The sequence below is a fragment of the Gobius niger genome (assembly GCF_951799975.1).
Source record: "Gobius niger genome assembly, chromosome: 13".
Classification (NCBI taxonomy): domain Eukaryota; kingdom Metazoa; phylum Chordata; class Actinopteri; order Gobiiformes; family Gobiidae; genus Gobius; species Gobius niger.
Window position 1 is genome coordinate 24,567,944 of NC_136864.1, and position 21,681 is coordinate 24,589,624.

Below are 21,681 nucleotides of genomic sequence, written 5' to 3' on the forward strand. Positions count from 1 at the left end.
CATATCCAATCTTATCGCCTCGATCAGATACATTTGTCTTAGCGGGTGATTGATCGTCTCATTAATGCTAAAAAAAAAGGCCCTTTACTTTGCCCATCCCACTGCTCTGTATTAAACCTGGGAGATTGTCTAGGACCGAATAAATCACCGGTGTCAGTGGGTTTGTGCGGCCTGAATGCTGAAGATGGAGTAACACGCTTTCAATCGATCAGTGGCTCAGCGCATCAGCAGCCCCCCACACATTCCAACATGTCTGCCCTTATCTCATGTGTGGCGATGGCACTTCCTGTCTGTCTCTCTGGATATGTCGAAATCAAAGACAACGCCGCGTTAATAAAACATCCCGGAGCAATAGTGTGCGTGTGGTCCTCTGCAGCAGCCTGGAGTCTGGGGTGGAAATGGGTTTATGAGGTCTGGTCAGCAACGAGAGAAAATGAATTCAGAAGGCGGTGCACGCAGTCAAATTAGAAAGCCTGTTGTGACAAACAATTCATAACACAAATTATTTTGTTATTAAGGCAATATCAATTTGAAACCTTTTGCTGTAGATGCCGACATACATGTATTACGTTTTCTGTTTTATTATGATTTCATATAAATACACATTTTATGCCAACAAATGTCCAAAATTGCCCATATTTTCAGGAACAAAAATTAAATAATGGTCTGCAGATGGGAATTAGCCTTGAGCTAAATCCGGAATATTTACAGCTCAAGTTGTGCTAGTGCCTTGTTTTTTGTTGTTCAAAGCTCAATAAATACGGCTGTGAATTAAATTTAGTTAAATTCATATTTTAGTCTAAAAATCCCTCTGAAAAAAGACGAGGAAATATTTTAAATCAAGCATCACAGAGGGTGTGTTTTTTTTTTACTCTGCCATTAAAACTAAGATGTTAAAGCAGTACTAAGTAACTCTTCCCCCTAGAGGCCATAAGTGCAACTGCAGGTGTAGTAGCAAGTTACGATTTTTAAACGTATTAATTGTCTGGGAGAGTAAATACTACGCTGACAGGAAAGGCGAAGGGAGAGAGGGTTACTGTGCATCCAATTATAAAATACTCAAAATACTCACTCAAACTTGGCTGTAAATACTGTTTAAAGTGACGTTAGCCCGCAGTTAGCTTTGCCCGTTAGCCTGTTAGCTTCTTCTTCGTGATTCCATTAGTGTGTATTGCTTTCTCCGGACTGGTGGCAGTCAAGTTGCAAACATGGTTTTCTGTCCAGAGACACCAGGGGGAGATGAAAGACCCTCCAATCATCCCATAAACACTTGTATTACCCCCACAGGGACTACGGAAAGGATTTATTAAGGTAAACACATTACTTAGTACTGCTTTAAAGGTGTTAAATGTAAGATTTTAAGGCGCACAAAGTTTATATTAGTGCGTATTTGACCTTTTAATAACCCAGCAGCTGTATTGGTGGTTAGTATGGCACTTTCACGTGGCCTGTCGGCTGCTGATGGATCAAACGTTTCTGATGGTCACTGTCTCCATGGTTACATATGTTCAATTCAGGAAACCTACCAGAAATCCTCAAAACCTGAAATGAAATCGATCCTGAAGCATTACAGGACCCAAGCTAACCACCCATACAGCCACCGGGGTCACTGAAAGGTCAAATACACACTCACATTAACTTTTTTCCCCGCATAAAAAGTTCCAGAATGCACCTTTAAGGGAGAAAAGTAGCTGAAAATCTCAACATTGCCCACTGCTTGAAAAATCTATGTTTTCACCTGCTGTCTAGTCTTAATATTGAATAAACTTCGCATCGTTTTAATTTTTAAATAAAAACATTCAAGAATCAATATTTAATAAAGCGCTGCTGCTGCTGTTGTTTTTTTGTTGTAATTTATTGGGCTTTTCAGCTTTTACAAATCTGCAATAATGGAGCTGCTTGTTGCAACCATACGGAAAAAGTCCTTGATTTCAATTAACTTTTTTCATAATTTGGTGGCTATTCAAAGTGCAACAGGAAAACCTAATCCAAGATATTGCATGCATCCAACATGGACTTTGACGTGATGATAAATCATGAAGCGCTCTTGTTTAATTTAGCTGTATTGAATGAGTAAAGATATGCTCTGGGTGTTTTAAATTCAGCAGTAAGTAATGCGATGGCCTTGAGAACCACTGTTTAAAAGATAGAAGTTGAAGGACATGCCAGAGCCGAGGTGAGGCAGAGACAAAGGCCTGCACAAGCACAGACTGATAGCGGCGAGATCGGCAGAGCGCTGTTCAGATTGAGGTGGGACTGAGACGCCTCGCCGCCACTCAGCTCCGACTTTTGGATCACGGCCATGAGCTCTGACACGCAACTGGAGGCATTAGCCGAGATGAAACCCCCCGAGGTGTGTGAGGGAGCGTGGAATTGCAACGCTGCCTCCAGCCTAAACTGGGCGGCAGTTAAAATCCAGCCTTTCTTCACCGCGAACAATGAAATGAACCAATCGGAGCGGAGGTGACAGGCCGCCGAGCACATACTAGCTAATGTGTTTGGGCCATTACTCTTTGTCGGGGCGGCCCAGCGTTACTGTAAGTGCACTATTGGCGTCAGGATCAATGGCCCCGATGGAGGAATACTCGGGGTATTCATGGAGCGAGCGTTTTTTTGCTGACTTGCACCCCGGGCAGCTGATAGTAGCGCGAGCACATATTGAAGGTGCCAGTTGACAGAACCTCTTAAGATAATGAGCTTGTTAGGTTGAGACACCCAACACAAGTGAGCCGGTGTCCAAAAACGATCGCGCCGTAATGTGATGCCATAAATTATCTTTGGCTCCTGGCACAGGGCCGTATCCAAACAATAATGTTTTAGATGTAGTAGTTCGGCTTTGACATCCCTCTTTCCTCGCGAAAATAAAAACGCAGCCCTTTCTTGTAGCGGTAGCGGCTGCCCTTTGAAGAGAGCAAACTGTGTTTACTGGCCAATTGCTCATACGACTAGAACAATCTAATAAAAGTGCTGATATGTGCCAGTAAAAAAAGGGCAGTGAAGGAAAGTGTATCTGTGTAGCGCTTTGCACAGATACTAGTCAGGCAAAACACTTCACAGGGACCAATTTATTATTATTTTCATTCACTCCACACTCCAGTGCCTGACTCAAACAAAATGCACCTGGTTTAAACCAACTGTTCAGATCTGGGGTCGCTGCAGTCGGTCAGGTCTCGGTTCAGCAACACTACACTGCGTTCCAAATTATTATGCAAATGACATTTTTCGAAGATTTTCTAAATTGTCAACTCAAATGAGAGTCAGCATTTAAATGTGGTGTAAAAAATGTCCTAGTGATAACAGTATTTTTTTTAAAAATAAATATAGTAAAAACCTCAAAATCCACTGTTCCAAATGATTATGCAACTCATCGTTTCAATACATTTTAAAGCTTGTAATTAACTGAAAATTGTCATATGTTGAATTTGTAGCATTAGGAGGTCATATTTACTGAAATCAAAAGCTATTTCAATAAAAAAAGTTATATTTTACCATATGAGCCCTTGTGTGATAGCAGCTTCAAAATTCTTAAATCTATTAAACTTGTGAGTTTTTGGACAGTTTCTGCTTGGATTTATTTGCAGGATGTTAGAATAACCTCCCAGAGCTGCCTTTTGGATGAAAACTGCCTCCCACCCTCATAGAAGTATTTTTTTGTTGAGGCTCCAAAGGTTCTCAATAGGGTTGAGGTCAGGGGAGGAGGGGTCCACATCATGAGTTTCTCTCCTTTTATGCTCATAGCAGCCAGTGATGCAGAGGTATTCTTTACAGCAGGACATGGTGCGTTGTCATGCATGAAGAGGATTTTGTTCAGGAAAACACGGCTCTTCATTTTGTAGCATAGAAGACAGTGGTCAGTCAGAAACTCCACATATTTTTCAAAGGTCATTTTCACACCTTCAGGGAGCCTAAAAGGGCCTATTGGGGCCGACCAGCTCTCTCACCATGATTGTGGTCCACAACATGACTCCGCCACCTCTTTACTGACGTCACAGCCTTGTTGGGACATTGTGGCCATTCACCAGGACTACACGGCGCTCATCAGTGAACAAGACTGTTTGAAAATGAGTCCTCATTTATTTCTGAGCCCGTTGCAGCCGTTTCTGTTCATGAACATTCAATTAACAGGAGGCCCGGATAGAAGGTTTATGCACAACTGCAGCCTCTTGAGGGTCCTACACCTTGATATTCGGGAGACTCCAGAGGCACCAGCAGCTTCAAATACCTGTATGCTGCTTTGTAGCATCTGTTCTCTTAATCTGATGTGTTTGTCTGGCAGAAACCGTCCATATTGTGCCTTTATCTGCACAAACCCGAGTGTCCTCTGAATCATCCAAAAATCTCTTATCAGTTTGATGATTATGCTTAATCTTTCATGAAATATCGAAGGTTTTCATACCTCGACCAAGGCATTCAACTATTTCACGCTTTTCATCAGCAGAGAGACCCTTTTTCTTTACCATACTGCTTGAAAATGATGATCTACATAATTAAGTGGAACCATGACAACACCCTTTTTCAGTAGTTTTTCCCTTAACTGGGCTTAACCTGAAAATGAATCATCCCAGGTCTCTGAGATTAATGTCAGTGATTCCATAGAGCCCCAATACACGATACCATCCATGAGTTTCATTATTATTGTTTTTTTTTTACCTTTTTGACACAAACATCCAATTTGCATAATAATTTGGAACGCAGTGTATGTGCCTAAAGAATCACCTGACTACCTGAACATTCTGAATGACCAGGTTATTCCATCAGTGGATTTCTTCTTGCCATGACATGACAATGCGAAGGGATTTGTCGGGCTTGCATTATGAAAGAGTGGTTCAGGAGCATGAGACGTAATTCTCCACATATGGATTGGCCACTACAGAGTCAAGATCTGAGCTCCACTTGGAATCTCTGGGACGCGGTGGAGAAGGCTTTGCGCAGCGGTCACACTTCATCACACACATCGATACAAGATCTTTGCGAAAAATGAACGCTTTTGACATTGCAGAAGCTTATTGAAACAATGCCACAGCAAATGTGTGCCGTCAACAAAGCCGTCGATGATACATGCGCTGCTGCCAATCTTCGGCGTCGCCCCCCTCAGACCTCCACCAAACACTCACTCACCAGTCACCCAGGTATTCCCACACGGTCTCCAATCCTCGCGCTAACCAGGTACTCGCTTCAGAGATCAGATGAGGCAGAGGTCGGGCTTTCAAATGGTGATTATCAGAAAATGTAGATCGTGCCTTACAAAATAAAGATGCCAGACAGGGATTTCGTCTTTTCTTGGCACTGAAGTTAGATATATTTCATCTCGTCATTCATATTTTGAGATGATGTTTATATCAGAAAGAAAATATATGGAAAGGGGCCAAGAAAACTGATTAAGTGTTCTTGAAATCCAATTGATCATGCAGAAGAAATTGTAAACCAAAGTTACATCAGTGGAGTTTCATTCATTCAGGTCAAATGTAATGCGGTGATTAAGCAAAAAAAAACGACTCATGCAGCCACATTCCAATCTCCCCTTGATCTCAAGTTTCTGCTAATCTTTATATTCAGATTGGTTTCTCCTAATGGGCTCCTGGAATCTATATATCCTGCGTTCTCGGGCCAATCTCACACAGTCACGCACCTTCTGACTATATTGTATCTTCTTTCAAGTAAGGTGAGACTTCCCATGGCGGCACCACGCACTTGCACCGACGTGACTCATCGGAGACGGTAAATTATGTCTTAAGAGTCCTGATGTTTGCCATGTCACAACGCTGTGGAGAATTAGAATTTGAAGACGTCGTATGTTCCGGATTTATTTATTTTTTTGATGGAGTGCACTCCCCCTGCGCCACTTTTACCCTTGGCAAGTGCTAACGTTGCTTAATATTCGTTTTTTTTTTGGGCAGAGTTGCAGAAAGGATACCGATTACCCAACGCCTCCAGCTGAGCAAACAGGATGAGAGCAGGCTCCGAACATTCAGATTATCCGAGGAAATTCGAGGAGCCGGTTTATCAAAGTGTGACTGCTGGTTGGCGTGCTCAAAGCTTGACTGACGGCTTTTTTTAAATATATATTTACTTTTTTTTTTTCTGCTGAATTTTGCCGGGGGTGGAACAAAGAGCAGGTGTAGCCGGGAGCGCCTGTGTTTCATTGATACGAGTCGCGTCTAAAGTGGCAGCGAGATGGTACATTATTGCGGGCATGTGCTGTGTCAGACGAATGCTACAGTGACAGTCGATTACATTAGGGGTGTATTGTGTAAAATGGTGTTTGAATGGAGATGTCAAAGTCTCCGCAGATTGAATCGGTCTTTCAGCGAGAAAGCAAGACGCAGATGAAACACTTTTGGGGCAGTAGCCGTAGACGTTAGCGTTATAGACAAAGGCTGGCACCGGGGATAACAATTTTTAAAAAAAACTACTTAAAAACACCCTTTTGAAGTATGATTTTTCTAGCTGGACTAAACTGAAGGATCCATTACAAACCCGGATAAACTCTTATATAACCAAGACCAAAGCAGGATTTTACCGACAGGGGTGTCCCGGGAAAATGGCTAACTCCAAAAGCCAGGATTATCTGACTATTTTCTCGTCGTTTTAGTTCCATAAAACAGGCTTATCCTGAGTCTGCTCAGTCACTGTGGAAACTGATGCGGGGAGGTTCGCCTCAGCCTGACCAGGTTCACGGCCAGATTTGGTTTGTAGAAAACACCTGATGGAAAGAGTGACACATGAACGATCACATCATCAGCAAAATCGACTTTTTCGAACTTTAAGCCATGTCATAACATTGTTCCCTTGTCAGAGATTTACCTTTACTCGTATTTCACTTCATTCACATAGTTTTCAGTAATGCTCGGGTAATCCTGTTTCTTCTTCTACAGTTCCAGCAGTTTGTTCGGTACTTCCTGAGTACTACCGCGTCATTGTTGAAACCCAAAACTGTTCTCCCATATTGTTATAGCCCTTAACAAACCACACTGTAAATCAAAACTGAAAGTCACTGTTCAATTAGGTCATTCCTACAGCTGCCAACAGGAGGAGCCCCAGGCAAAGTCTTCACCAATCCTAGCGCCAGTTTTCATTGGTGCTACTGAATTCTTATAGAGACATTATTTTATATTATAAAGTGTAAAATATCAATGCTGAGGCCCCAAAATAATGTTTGTAAGTCTATTTTTAAGCCCCACATCCATGATATGTCCGCCTTACAGGTTGATGATAGTAACCTTTTGTCAGTGCTCTGTGTTTTACGTTTTATATTTGCTATTGGTGCTAGTCAGTCTAATGAGTGACCTTTACGGGACGGGATAAGATTGCACTTATATACTGTATACAAAACACAAGCTGTTCTCTAGTCTCTACTCAACAGTCCTGTTAAATCAGAAGAACACAGAATCTGACCGGCCTAAATCAGGACTAAGAGGTGGTTTACCCATGTTGGCCCAGTTCAGCCAGAACTGGGCCAACATGGGAATAAAATGGGTTTAATGAAGTCTCTCAATGACAAGAAGAAGTCCGACAGGCACTAGTGGGATTCTATATCTGTAGGAGGTTCAGAAATGTGTGTAAACATATTGCAGTCTTCTTTGTTGCCACCAGATGTCTACAATATACACACACACACACCATATTGAACTGTTTTTACTGCTTGTGTATACCATTTAGTACTTTATTTACTCTTATTGCATCATTGTGCTTGTGTGTTTCAATGTCTGTCTTGTTCAAAATAGCAGAAACCATCAAGGGGAAATGTTCCATCATTTGCGCAGCCCTTCATGCACTGTGCAACAAAACGCTACATATTTTACCATCTCCTCCGCACCGCCTTCATTTTGTTCATTTACTCGCTACATGCCAATATCTCTCCTCTTTGATAAATTTTATATGAGGCGTTTCATGGCGCGCACTTGGCCCTAAAGAAATCCATTCTTGCTGCTCTGGCACTACTCTCACTGCATACTGAGTGGCTCCATGGGCTGTTACATTTAGGGGCAGGCCACAAGATGTCTCCCTCGTCTAAAGAAGCCACTGGCTCTCTCCCGGCGACAAATCTGCAGCACTCGATTTGCCTAATGTAGTCCGTGAGTATTATTAATGACAGGCTGGAATTTAAACAGATGATTGCCTATCTAACAACGATATCTTTGTCCACTTTAGAACAAAAGGACGTGCTTTGAATTCAGAGAGGACTCACTGTTTTAGGCAGAATGGCTGCCTGCCTGGTTTGCAGAGACAACACAGATTTGTGTTTTTTTTTTAGATATTTACAAATCTGCTGACGCTTGGAGGCTTCATGTACATTCCTGTAAGCGACTGCTTTTGTGACGTTGGACTGTTGAGGGTGGTTTTTTGAAAGGAAAGTGCATGTGCTTATACAAAACTGAATTCAAGGCAAGAGACAGCAGGTAAACAGGGGAAAATAATATCATTTTTAAAGATATGAATTTGAAGCTTTATACTGATATAAATATGAGGGGAAAAAATGTATTGTAGGTTTTCTGTGCATAACAATGTACAATATTGCCTATATTTTCAGTGACAATATCTAAATGGGTAAAAGCTGCTTGTTGATATAATAGTTACAAATGTTTGGGGTTTTTTCACAGGGGATTTTTGATATCTTGTCCAGTTTTTGAATAATCCATTTATCAGTGGAAAAAAAAATCTCTAAAAGTTAAAATCTCGTCTTGTTTTTTGCGGTTCAAAGCTCCATAAATCAGGTTAGGAATTAGCTATAAAAAAAACGTTCTGAAAAAAAAAAAACCATCAAAATATAATCATTAAGTATTAAGGCTGGGACGATCCGATACGTATCACGATACTCAGGGGCCGATCCGATACGTATTGCGATACAGTAAGTAATTATGATTTGTATTATGTTTATTTTTATATTTAAAAAAAAGGAAATTGTCATGTTTCCAAATTTTATAAACCCAGTGCCATTTGACATTTAAGTGTTAAGATCAAAAAGACACAAAATGTAACAAAGTGCTGGAAACTAAAGGAGTGCAGGGTAAAAATGTACATAAATGTATGTAAAGTGAAGATTTTGTTGCAAGTGATTTTGAGAAAGCAGGTCTTTAAGCTGCGCCTATTTGGCCACGGCTGTCTCCCAGAAAGGAAATGACAGCATGTTGATTACAACGTCATCTCGATCGCCTTTCGTTCTCTCTATTGGAGAAAATGTCACAAAAGAATCTTCGCAAAGTTCAGTCCATCTTTTACTCTGACATTAAAACTAAGATGCTAAGGGAGAAAACTTGCCAGAAATCTCAACATCGTCCGCTGCGTGAAAAATCGATGTCTTCACCTGCCGTGCCTCGCCTTAATTGAACTCAGTTGAGCCCATTAATTTTCTTCCTTGATTCCACCATGGGGCGACTGTGGCTCAGATTAGTGCAGCTTTGTCACATAATCAGAAAGTTGGTGGTTCGAATCCCCGCTCCTGCCATTTTGTTCCGGGCCAAGACACTTCACACACCTATACCTGAACCACATGCTGATTGTTGGTTTACAGATTGTTGTTTATCTTCAGCCCGAGAGGCACAGATCACCTGAACTTTACTCTGACTTCAAGAGAGAGGAGAGGTGTGAGGATGCAAAGTGGATGTGCGGCGCTGAACAGCAGAGACGTACGGAAACAAACACAGCCCCACGACCCCCTTTCGCCGTTGTGGAGGCGGTAAATGCCAATCCAATTGTGCTTAACCTCTCACACAAACACCCGCCGTCAGGTCTATTATTTGCTATGTCGTGTAAACATATAAATCCACACGCGCCTTGACAGATAATCACTCTTGTACCACCTGTAGTCCACAATATGTTATCTCCTACTGGCAGTGCTTCGCCACTGCCCAATCGGCTTGCTTCCCCCTTCGCCTGACCAGTCGTCCTATTAGTCATCGCTGGTCAGAGTATCTCGCCTGTCATCGTGGATTGGACAGCGGGCAGTGCGCCTGTCCTACCTGGACTTGAAGGATCCACTGTGATGGGAAATTTAATTAGCTAACCACCAAGTCGACCACTGATGGTGAGTCCAGAGAACGTTGGAAATTGTTATTGACAACGCGGATCTCGTTAGCATTCCCTGGCCCTGATTAGAAAACTCTGTGGTTAAACTTTTGATGTGCGCAGCCTCCCGCATTTATCTAATGAGCTTGTAACCTTGAAGTTGTGTATCGCCGTTTTTTAAACGTCTTTTCAGTGCCATTTCCGCTCTCGGCTCTTTTTGGTCAAGACCTTCATGATCTTTGCATACATTTCTCTGAGGGTGTTACAATCATTGACTGTAAATATAAATGGACAGCTTCTCCTCACTCCTCCCCGTTGACCATAATGACTACGGTCGTGGGGGAATTCATGGAGGATTTACAGACTCCCCCTCCCCAGCTCTGACGAAGCATGTTCCTAAAAAGGGCATACGGGCGGGATCTTCACCGTAGACTCGGCCCTTGCGTGACGTGTAGCTCGCGCTGCTCCAATGCTAACAGTCCAACCCTCATTAAGTACGAGATTTCTCAAATTCTTCTTATGAGCCTGGTTTCGTATATTGTGACTAACCCAGTGTTATCTCAGGAGGAATATCTAGCCTAGTCTAGTGTTGAAAAAATTGAAACCAGGCGTTAAAGTTGTTTTTAAGGTGTCTAAACTCCAATGCTTTTCAATGGGGGCCTAGTGGCGATATGGAGGTACTACAGCAATGGCGGAGCAATGGCGGAGCAATGGCGGCCCCCAGTGTCGTGGTCATAAAGCCAGCGCCCATTGGTTACAATAAACTCTTTTCACTTACATTGGCAAATGTAAAGTGGTGAAGCCATGTCTAACAGTAGATCTAATGGAGGGGAATGAGAGGAAGAATGGCGTAATTACATCCCAATAATCCACAAACATTTATTAGTTTACTTCTCGATTTAAATAAAAATGGCTATAGTTTACATCTCAAATCTATTCACGTTGTACTTTTTAATCGACAGGTCTACAGTCAATCCTTATTTGGTGTGAAAAGTATTGTAACGATCCTATAGCAATTCAATTCATGTTTGTCTCAGTTTCCATTCCACTGTGGCTATATACTTTACCCACTGCTGCTCAATGTTATTTTTTTTTTGGGCTGCCCCAATGACTCTCTTCAACTGATTTTAAGCTTTAAATCCGCTGCCTATTAAAACCGTTATGGACGCTTTTCTTTCATCTCGCCGTGATGTGATGTGGAGCTAATTGCTGCCAAGATCGACTCGGGCGCCGGACATTGTTACTGGTCCTTGAAGGCAGCACCGCTCCTTAGCCCAGTCAACAGCGTCTCCTCCTCTAATGAGACCCCTGGAGTTCAGCGCTGACAGGAGACAGTGGATAGTGTAACACACTGACAGGATTTCCCTGCCTTTCTCCAGCCAGGGCACAAAAACACTTTAAAACTACAGTGTCAGAGTCAACGGCTACGGATGGAACTTTATTGACTATATTGGTATGAAGACTTTAAAACAGTCAAAGTTAAGATCGTTCTCTTAAAGAGGGGGTATTATGCTTTTTTCAGCCACATAGCACCAGTCTATAGCACACTACAATGATGACGAAACCTTCTGTTGGTCTGTCAATGCAGTAAATTAGAAGAACTGCCTTGTATAAAATTGCTCTTTCAAAATGGCGTTAGCAAATGACTTGAAATAGGCCCCTGTCTCTTTAAGAACCTCTGACCCTTTCCGACACGCCCCCTCCACACGCTGTCTGTGGCATCACAACAACACTGCGCTCGTCTCAACAGTATTGAAACTACGATCGGTGCATTTTAATTTTTATTGTTGGAAAGGACCTACTGTTTATCACTTTGTGAACAATGGCCACACAGGATATGATTTGGAAACGAACCTTCCACACCGGACGCTTGGAAGGGGCTCTTGCCTGAAAAATAACTGCTGTTTGGAGGCTTCTCTTTGCATCTGCCATGCCCTATGGATCTCTAACTATACCCCCATGGACGACACCAGGATCTGCAGGAGCCCATACGATTCAAAGACGGACATTATCTGTGCAGGTGGACAATGGTTTTTCGAGGTTACCCGTTAGCTTGTTATAATCGACTACAGCTCATTGTTGATGAAAAGTCTGTAATAAACCACAAATGTGTAAAGCCAGGCTCATTGTGTGATCATCGTAAACGCTGCTTCGAGTAGTTGCTGCTTTATTGACGTTATTTGTGCATAATATGCTGCCTGTTTTCAATGAATGTTGTGAAGGTGAAGGTTGTTAGCTTGTCGCGGCTAATAGTGCCTTAGCTCCGGGAGAAACCACTCGGCTACGACTCACTGTAGATGAAATGTGAGCAATAAACTACGAAATCAACAAGCCCGGCTCAGTGTGTGATCATCATAAAGGCTGCTTCAAGCAGCTGCCTGTTTTAGTGACGTTTTCAATGCATAATATGCTTGTTTTCAGTGAATTTTCCCGTTAGCTTGTCGCGGCTAGCTTGTTAGCTCCGGGAGAAAACCACTCGGCTATGGCCCATTGTAGATGAAATGTGAGCAATAAACTTCCAAATCAACAAGCCTGGCTCCGTGTGTGATCATTGTTAAACGGTTCTTTATGTGTGTGGTGGTTTTATTGACTTCATTTGTGCATATTTCTCGTTTTCACGTGATGACTCGAGGTTTAGCTTAGCATTAGCTTTCTCCGGAGGCTCTGTGCATCATCAAGGCCCAGCGCAGAACCAGCCGCTGAAATAAGTGTTCTTGTCACCGGTTTTAATCCTGGGTGTTTCGGTAACAGAAACACTGATGTGTGTCTTTGTAAAAGTCTGCTGTGGCTCCGGTTCACAACACATGAAGCTAATCCTCCATGATGACTCTGTTTACATCTTAGGGCTAGACACTGCGGGGAGGGGGTTTGCTGAGGAGCAGTGGTTGGTTACTCGGCTGGTGACGAAAGGTCGGAGGCGTATCCTGGAGGTCGAGGGCGTTTCCTGAAGGAATCAGGCGTTTTATCCCTAAAATGGCCGCCATCAGAGTTTCTACAGATTACTCGAAAATACGTGAATGTGCCAAGGCAACACTTCAGGCATGGTTTTAATGAGGGAATGACTTAATAACATGATGTAAAGCTTGAAAAAGTCGATTTTGCATAATAGGCCCCCTTTAAAATGTTGTGTTTCTTTTTTGGGGGTATTGGCTCTGCTCAGTTTTAGATTAATGGACATGTTAAATAAACTTCAACTTTTGATAATGTACTTCACTCTATACTACTCTACAAATGATACAAATACAAACATGTAGCAATTTTAAAGTCTGTGCATAAAACACTTGACGCCTCATTTACTCTGTGGCCCACACGGTTAATTTGCAGATCGAGTGTGAATGGACCAAACACGGCCCTTATTAGTTTGTGTGTAGACTGGGTTTGAGTTTAATCATTAAGCTACTTAAAAGAAAGAGCAAAAGATTTCCAAACGCAACTGTAGCAGAGGCAAAAGTATATGGCCTGTGCCGCCTCCCTGAGGACGCCTGTGAAACCCCACCTACTCCGCCCAGGTCCTGTCCTCCTCCAGCAGCGCCTGTCACCTCACTGATCTTTAGCCTGACTTTGACACTTTGGGAGTTCGGCAATTAGAAGTGTAACATTAAAACTGATTTAAACTACCATAAAATCAAGATTATAAATATTTGATATTTTCCCTGCAGTGGAGTAGCAATGAGGTAAAAGGGGCTTTTGCTCAGGCAATAATAGCCGGAACGTGTGCATGTCCCTGGCTTCCACTCTGGACAAAACATTTCATTACATTGTGGTAGGAATCAATACGAACCAACGCCAATACCATAGGCAGCGGGCCAAAAATGCAACTTTTTACTTTTTAAATCTTTAGTCAAGGATTAAAAACTTTTCAGGTCATAAATGGCATTTCTCCTGTCGTCGTCCTCCTCCTCCAGCAATATTTCAAGGGCTTTATATTGCAGCCACGTTTGTGTCTGTACGAATTAAAGTCTCTGATGGTTGACTCAGAGCCCTGTTGCTTCTGGGCACTGGAAAGAAATATTGCACCTGTCTAATATGGTGATAATACAGTACCACTAAAACTGGTTATAGTTAACATTATGCATTCTAAGTTATTGCCCCAATCTACTCATCACTTTTTAATTCTATGCGGCTAAGTGTTTGAAGATAACAATGGAAATATGAGCTGCGGAGATGCTACCAAGAGAATGATTCACTTTGGCTCAGAGCAGTTTGAATTCTTGATTAACTTTGCGTCTCTCTCGTCGCAGAAAGCGCTAATTCAATTAATGTTTTAATGAAATGGTTTGGGTGAAAAACAGAGCAGGCATTTCCACATTTACTGTAACTTCGCAGATGGTTCAAATGGTCTCTCCAACTAGCTGAAAACATCGCTCAGCCGCGCGCAACAGACTGCAACAGACTGCAATGTGAAAAGGTAATTTGTCTCCAAAATTGTATGTAATCTGTTCTATTCAAACATGCTGACAGTGAGTGGGTTGAGAACATTAGTGAATGATCGAGGTGCTCTATGGGTCTTTGATTTTTCATTTTTGAGGGGACAAAATGCTTTGTCACTCTCCATTCAAACCCAAGCTCTCATTCTTTCATGAAGCCTTGTCACGGATACAGGAGACAAGGGGAAACTGATAGAAGTCTTATGAAACTTTTGACGGGGTATTATTTTTCCACGCTCCTCTACAGGGCATAGACCGTTTTCTTGCATCATCGGCTCAAAACACAAGCAAATGCCAGGATAATACTTTCTTTGAAGGCTTGCAGAGCAGTGCAGTTCCTGGCAAGTGAACGGATGTATTCATTCATATTAACCTCTCTGACTCAATCTGCTGTGTCAACTGTGTGTTCCTCTCATTGAGAAACACATTTTGGAGTTGCCAAGTGTCTACAGCAAGTCACTGTTGCCATGGAGACTCGCCATTTTTGTGGGTACCATAGAAATACAAAGGAGAAGCGGGATTCAATCTAGATGTACGCGGACAGTTAGCAAGCCAGCTAGTCTGAGAAACTTTTCAGCGTTCGCTAGCTTTCTCAATGCCTTTTTTTTCCTGTAGCTGTTAGCATTTCGCCATCAAACATCTCAAATTATGAGCGATCCAAATGCTTTCAGTCCGTCAGCCACATTTTGGTGGTGTCCAAGCCTAGTTAGGAATCATTCATCAATGTACAAGATACAAATTAGTATATACAAGTGGCCTCTGAGCTTCTGCTTTTTGTGGGGCCAAAACATCATCTTCTAATATGTTAATGACAGAGAAACCACAGAAATGATAGAAATGCCATGAAACGGACAAGTCATACCTCGCTGTACTTTAATATTGAGCCTGACTTCATCATCCATGTGTACGGGGACAGAACGCTCAATTCAAACAGGTCCGGGAAGGTGTTGTAAACTTTGCTTTTGTAGTCACAGGCTCAGATAGCTAAGGCTAACATTTCTGTGGTTTCTATGTTGGGTGCTAGCAAACATTTTTCATGGACTAGCTAAACACAATGTATGAATGGAGAAAATGCATCGAACACACTAAACAGTAGTGTCCAAATGTCTTTGTGTGAACAACAATGCCATATTTTACCTTTTGAAATCCCCAACTCTATACATTGAATATAAGTTGGAGGTTCTCAGTCCATCTCACTGTCAGTTTGGGGGATCTTGGCCATAAAAAAAAAAAACATTGAAAACTCTTGCTCTTGTAGAGACAGGCTAACCTTACTGGAATTGGAAAATACAAATAATTCAATCTTTGCTGGAAGGGTTTGAAAGGTGGCAGGCAGGGACCACATTATAACCAGTGCGTTGTCAAAACTGTTTTGGGAAATGGCGCTTGCTCTGACAACTGGCCAAACAGGCACTTAAGGTGGTTGTTGACAATAAAGCAACATTTACCTGGGTTAATGTTGGCTGGCACTTACTCGCTAATGTGTTTTGGCCAGGCCTTTGTTTACAGTTTGATTGGGGGAATGTAATTGCTGTTGCACATTGTTGGTCTGTTTTATTGATGCCGTGAGACGTCAAGTAAGCAGGCAACATCGCCTTCATCAATACAGTGTTAATTGCGTCCTTTCGCGAGACAGAGGAAACAGGGGAAATGATTGCCCAGTAGGTGTTTGGAGACAACATAGACCGCCATGAGAAAGACAAAACAAAAGGGTTTGGGGTGAAATATTACGCCACAGAAACCAGCCCAAACATTGTCCATGGACAGTAGATAAAAATCACTAAATATATCTAACACTAATAGTCACAATTTAGAGTCTCTCCCTCCGCAGGGATGGCGCGGGGAGATGGACGCGATAAGTGAGCGGGAGCAGTGAACAGACAGATTGTAACTTAAGGGGATCTATGGGCTTTTTAAATTCACCACAGCCACGGCCACATCCCACAGCTCTCATGGAGGTTTAGTGCAGTCCAGGCTTTGACAGCTGAGAGATGGGTTGCTGCTGCAAAAGAGGGACCTTTTACTCGTAGGAATAATGGTATGAGTAAATGGAGGATTTCCTAGAGAGAGTGCAGATAGGAGAATTTTCACCCTATGTAGGGCTTTGATTTAGGAGTGAGTGATACATAAAATTGAATTGTGGTACTGGTGATCTCCCACTTTGGAGCGATCTTGATTGTTGTAATTTAGTGCCGTCCTTTCTATGCTCAAACACACCAGTGGCTCTAAGAAAGTTGTGTTGCGATTGCTGTTTTTTCCCCCATATTGTCAGTGGTTGTCCAAGTACTCAATTTCTTTTCAACAGGTGAGATACAGTTTTACTTAAGTGAAAGTACTGAAGTATTGGCTGTAGAAAATACATCAGTATTCTAAGTAGGAAGAACAAATTGGGAATAATACATTTGCAGCTTCAGGAAACAAAAATTGCGGTCCAACTCACTTCCTGTACGAAAATGGGACAAACCTTCTTCTTTGCTGTGAGACAATGGCATGTACGTCTGCACAGCGCCACCTACTGTTCATAGAGTGTGCATTATTAGGCTTTTAAAAATAAGCACGAGGCCAAATTGACGGTTTACTTTGGAGTCTCAATAGAAATGTTGTGGAGTAGAAAGTGTTATATTTATTTTTCAAATGTAGTGGAGTAAAAGTAATTACACAAATACTTAAGCACTGTTTTTTTTAGGATCTGTACTTTACTTAAAGGAACAGTAGCTTCACCCTGTTTGGAGCTATAGGAATATGCTGGGAGAGGCCAAATGCTAACAACATCTTTGGTCTTTTTGCGTGACTGAGGGCACACAGTTCTTCCATGCTGTGATATGTTCTTACCTGAGCTTAGACGAGTTGATACGTACCTGTCTGGTCTATGGCCGTGCCCGTGGAAGAGCGTGGTAGCTTCCAACCCCCCCCTGTTTGGAGCTATTGGAATATTTTGGGAGAGGCCAAATGCTAACAACATCTTTTGTCCTTGGGTCCGTATCAGTTCGTCTAAACTCAGGCAAGCTTATCGTATGTAAAAACGGTGTACTTTAAGTACATTGACCTCCACCTCTGCATATACCCATCGTTATAGTGTACCGTGCTATAGTTGAGATGAAATGATCAATCATGTGCTGTAGACCAGTGTTAATTCCGTCGACCAAAATATTTAGTCTTAATTTTAGTCAAAGTGATATTTTTGCTGACTAAAATTGGACTAAAACTAAATTAAAAGTTTCTCATTAGACTAAAACTATGACTAAAATGCCCAGATACTTTAGTCGACTAAAATAAGACTAAATGAAAATGAAGAGAGGAATGAGAGACTAAAATCAGCCAAACTTCTATTGACCATCTGAAAGAGCCTCAGATCATTTAAATTCACTGCCAAATGAACAGGTCTGTGCTTTATTCATGTGGAGCAGCTCCATGAAGTCGAGGACCACGATTAAATATGATTATAATGAATATTATATATATAAGTCGACAAATTAGTCTTAAATTTAGTCGACTAAAACGAGACTAAAATTGAAAGTTTTTTTTTTTACTAAATCTTGACTAAAATTAAATTACATTTTAGTCAAAAGACTAAGACTAAAACTAAAATAAAATCCATCCATCCATCCATCCATTTTCTTCCGCTTTATCCGGGGCCGGGTCGCGGGGGCAGCAGTCTCAGCAGAGATGCCCAAACTTCCCGATCCACACACACTTCCTCCAGCTGTTCTGGGGGGACCCCGAGGCGACACCAGGCCAGCTCGGAGACATAGTCCCACCACCGTGTCCTGGGTCTTCCACGAGGCCTTGTCCCACTAGGACATGCCTGGAACACCTCCCGCGGGAGGCGACCAGGAGGCATCCGAAACAGATGCCCGAGCCACCTCAGCTGGCTCCTTTCGACGTGGAGGAGCAGCGACTCTACTCCGAGCTCCTCCCGGGTAGCTGAGCTCCTCACCCGATCTCGGAGGGTGCGCCCAGCCACCCTGCGAAGGAAACTCATTTCGGCCGCTTGTATTCGCGATCTTGTCCTTTCGGTCATGACCCAAATCTCATGACCATAGGTGAGGGTGGGAACGTAGATCGATCGGTAAATCGAGAGCTTTGCCCTCCGACTCAGCTCCCTCTTCACCACGACAGACCGATACAGTGACCGCATCACTGCTGACGCTGCACCGATCCGTCTGTCGATCTCACGCTCCATCCGTCCCTCACTCGTGAACAAGACCCCGAGATACTTGAACTCCTCCACTTGAGGTAAGGACTCCCCACCGACCTGGAGAGGGGAAGCCACCTTTTTCCGGTGGAGGACCATGGCCTCGGATTTGGAGGTGCTGATCCTCATCCCGGCCGCTACACACTCGGCTGCAAACCGCCCCAGTGCTAAAATAAAATATGTTGCCAAAATGAACACTGCTGTAGACATGGATCTATGTAATTGCCATTGAAGTAGCATCTTTTCGTGTAATTCCATCAGTCGCCCAACGCAATTTGTTGAGTGGCGCTCCTACACACACGACACCTGGAACCGCCCGTCCAGCTGAATGGAAACGCTGCTGTAACAAAGACTAACAATAACCAGCACGCGTTCCTGGCATATACTCTGACTAATGAAAGTGCTGGCATGGGGCGGCGGTTTGGAGATCGGCGAAGACCAGTGAAGGCCCCCCCGCCCCCGGGCCTTTTGCAATTAACTCCCTCCCAACCACCACCACCACATTTCCGTAGTAACCAAGTATAGAGGAAATCAATGCGGCTGGTCGATGAGGGTGTGAAACGGGCTGTAAGGCTGTAAGTCTCCGATACTAGCAACGCAAACCATTCACAATGCTATCTCTGCTTTATTCCTGTTTGGGATGTTTGACAATGAATGACTGATGGTTCTTGCAAATGAGGAGGAGCTCTGATCTTTTAGCTTCTGCCCCGAGGAGAAATGGACATGACATGCAGTTGCTGTAGGGGGGGGGGAGGACAGAAGTAATTAATTACGTGCTTCTGCAGCCGGTCGAAGAAAGTGAAAATAGCACTGATGGACTTTCCCATACGCTTGCATTGTTTGGATCTCGGGCCCAATGCCTCACAGCCATGGAAATGTTGAGCGAAGACTTTTTTTTAAAAATGTTCCTCAGCACGTCGCGTTTGAAAAGTTGTTTGTGACTAATTAAAACGGCTGAAGATGAATCGTCAACAAAAGACAGCCCAATATTTAATTTCGCCTCGTAATATTGTCAATAAACAATTCCAAACACGTATTGTCTTCTAAATACCGCCAGGAATACGGCTTTAATTAAATTTTCATTACATTATTCTAGGGCAATACTTTTAATAGTTTTTTACACATACACTTGGACGGTATTCATTATTGCAGTACTTTGCAAAACCATGTCACGCGCACACAGCTTTCATTCAATTTAAACAAGAATCGAAACAATAAGTTGTGTCAAAGCAAATGAACAAAAAATAAACTCATTGTGATTATTCCAGAGACGTTTTGCACTAAGGGTTTGAGAGTAACGTAATTTTGATGCGTTTTGGGATACAATTGTCCACAAGGAGAATGAACAATTACTTCTAGCCTGTACATAGCCTTGTACTTCTTGCTAATGTGCAAGGTGGACTATCAAAGAACCTGACAAGCTGACAGCGTGGGCTCATGTGTGTTTTTTTTAATACCCGCTCCAGTCAAAGTGATGCACACCGGCAGCAGCACCCATGAGATATTGAAACCCTTTTTTTTTACAATATCCTCACGGCAGAAATCCAATTATTTCCTACCCAATTTGTGGCAGACCCTCCACGTAAAATTCATTCACGCACCCGCAGAGAGAGCACATTTCTTTTTTCTTTCTTTTTTTTTTGTCCCTCCTCTGTCTAATTTTCTGAAACCGTATATCAACGCCGCCTCCGCTGTGATTGGGTTCCCGCAGCCAATGCCGACGTTTACTACCTGAAATGATTCGGGTCATAAAAAACGGTAACAATAATCTGCCTGAGCTGAAGCGTAAGCACAGCCCGAGCGTCGGTCTTGTGTTGCAAATGTGTTCGTAAGAGACAGGGGCACGTCGGTATGCGGCCGAACGGGAGCGCTGCATTCGAAAATGTGAAAAAGAGAGAAAAAAAATCAGCGGGTTTAGTCCTAATTTGATTTGGGTCTAGACATTGGGTGGTCAAATGTTTTAAGAGGCGTTGCTTGGTGTGAAAAGTTTGAGAACCATTGGTCCAAGTGACTCCGCTGTTGGGTGAAATTGTTGCAAAGTGATACACGAAGTAATGCATTTATAAACAGATCTCAGTCTTCTTTCAAATGTCAATGACTCTGAATGTTTTAAGTATGCTCAGTGAATTCAATACTTGTTCTGGGGGGGGAACGCAAATAAAGATTTTTTTTCTCCAATATCGCACAGCCCTCAACAAATCTTCTCCAATGTTGGATGTATCAGCGTGAAAGGGGGGTTTGAGAAAAAGCAGAAGCCAATCTTTATACAGTGACTGTGATTTTTTTCACTTCGACTCTTAAAGTGATAAAGTCTAAATGTATTACAAATGATATAAAATGTGCAAAATTGAACACCTGGTATCGCATTTTGATGTAATGTAGTTATGTATATATATTTTGTACAGTCCCTTTCCGAATCAGTCTAGTATCCTCCCGCGTCGACCAATGCGACAAACTTTTTACTGTGAACCAGCCTGTCAGGTCCAATCAGGAGGGAGGGGGAGGAGCTTGATCGTTTACTTTTGAAAATTCTGCTTAACGACTAAAATTGGACTAAAACTAAATTAAAAGTTTCTCATTAGACTAAAACTATGACTAAAATGCCCAGATATTTTAGTCGACTAAAATAAGACTAAAGGAAAATGAAAAGGAGAGACTAAAATCATCCAAACTTCTATTGACCGTCTGAAAGAGCCTCATATCATGTAAATTCACTGCCAAATGAACAGGTTTGTGCTTTATTCATGTGGAGCAGCTCCATGAAGTCGAGGACCACGATTAAATATGATTATAATGAATATTATAAATATAAGTCGACTAAATTAGTCTTAATTTTAGTCGACTAAATTGACATGCAATTTTAGTCGACTAAAACTAGACTAAAATTGAAACGTTTTTTTTGTAGTTATGTATATATATTTTGTACAGTCCCTTTCCGAATCAGTCTAGTATCCTCCCGCGTCGACCAATGCGCCGAGCTTTTTACTGTGAACCAGCCTGTCAGGTCCAATCAGGAGGGAGGGGGAGGAGCTTGATCGTTTACTTTTGAAAATT

General features: G+C 42.4%; 1 protein-coding gene across 2 annotated transcripts in view; it reads left to right on the forward strand.

Moving 5' to 3' along the window:
- The window catches only part of asic1c (acid-sensing (proton-gated) ion channel 1c), a 140,473-nt gene that overhangs the window by 88,615 nt on the left and 30,177 nt on the right, over window positions 1-21,681 (forward strand). The gene's annotated exons all lie outside the window — the stretch shown is intronic.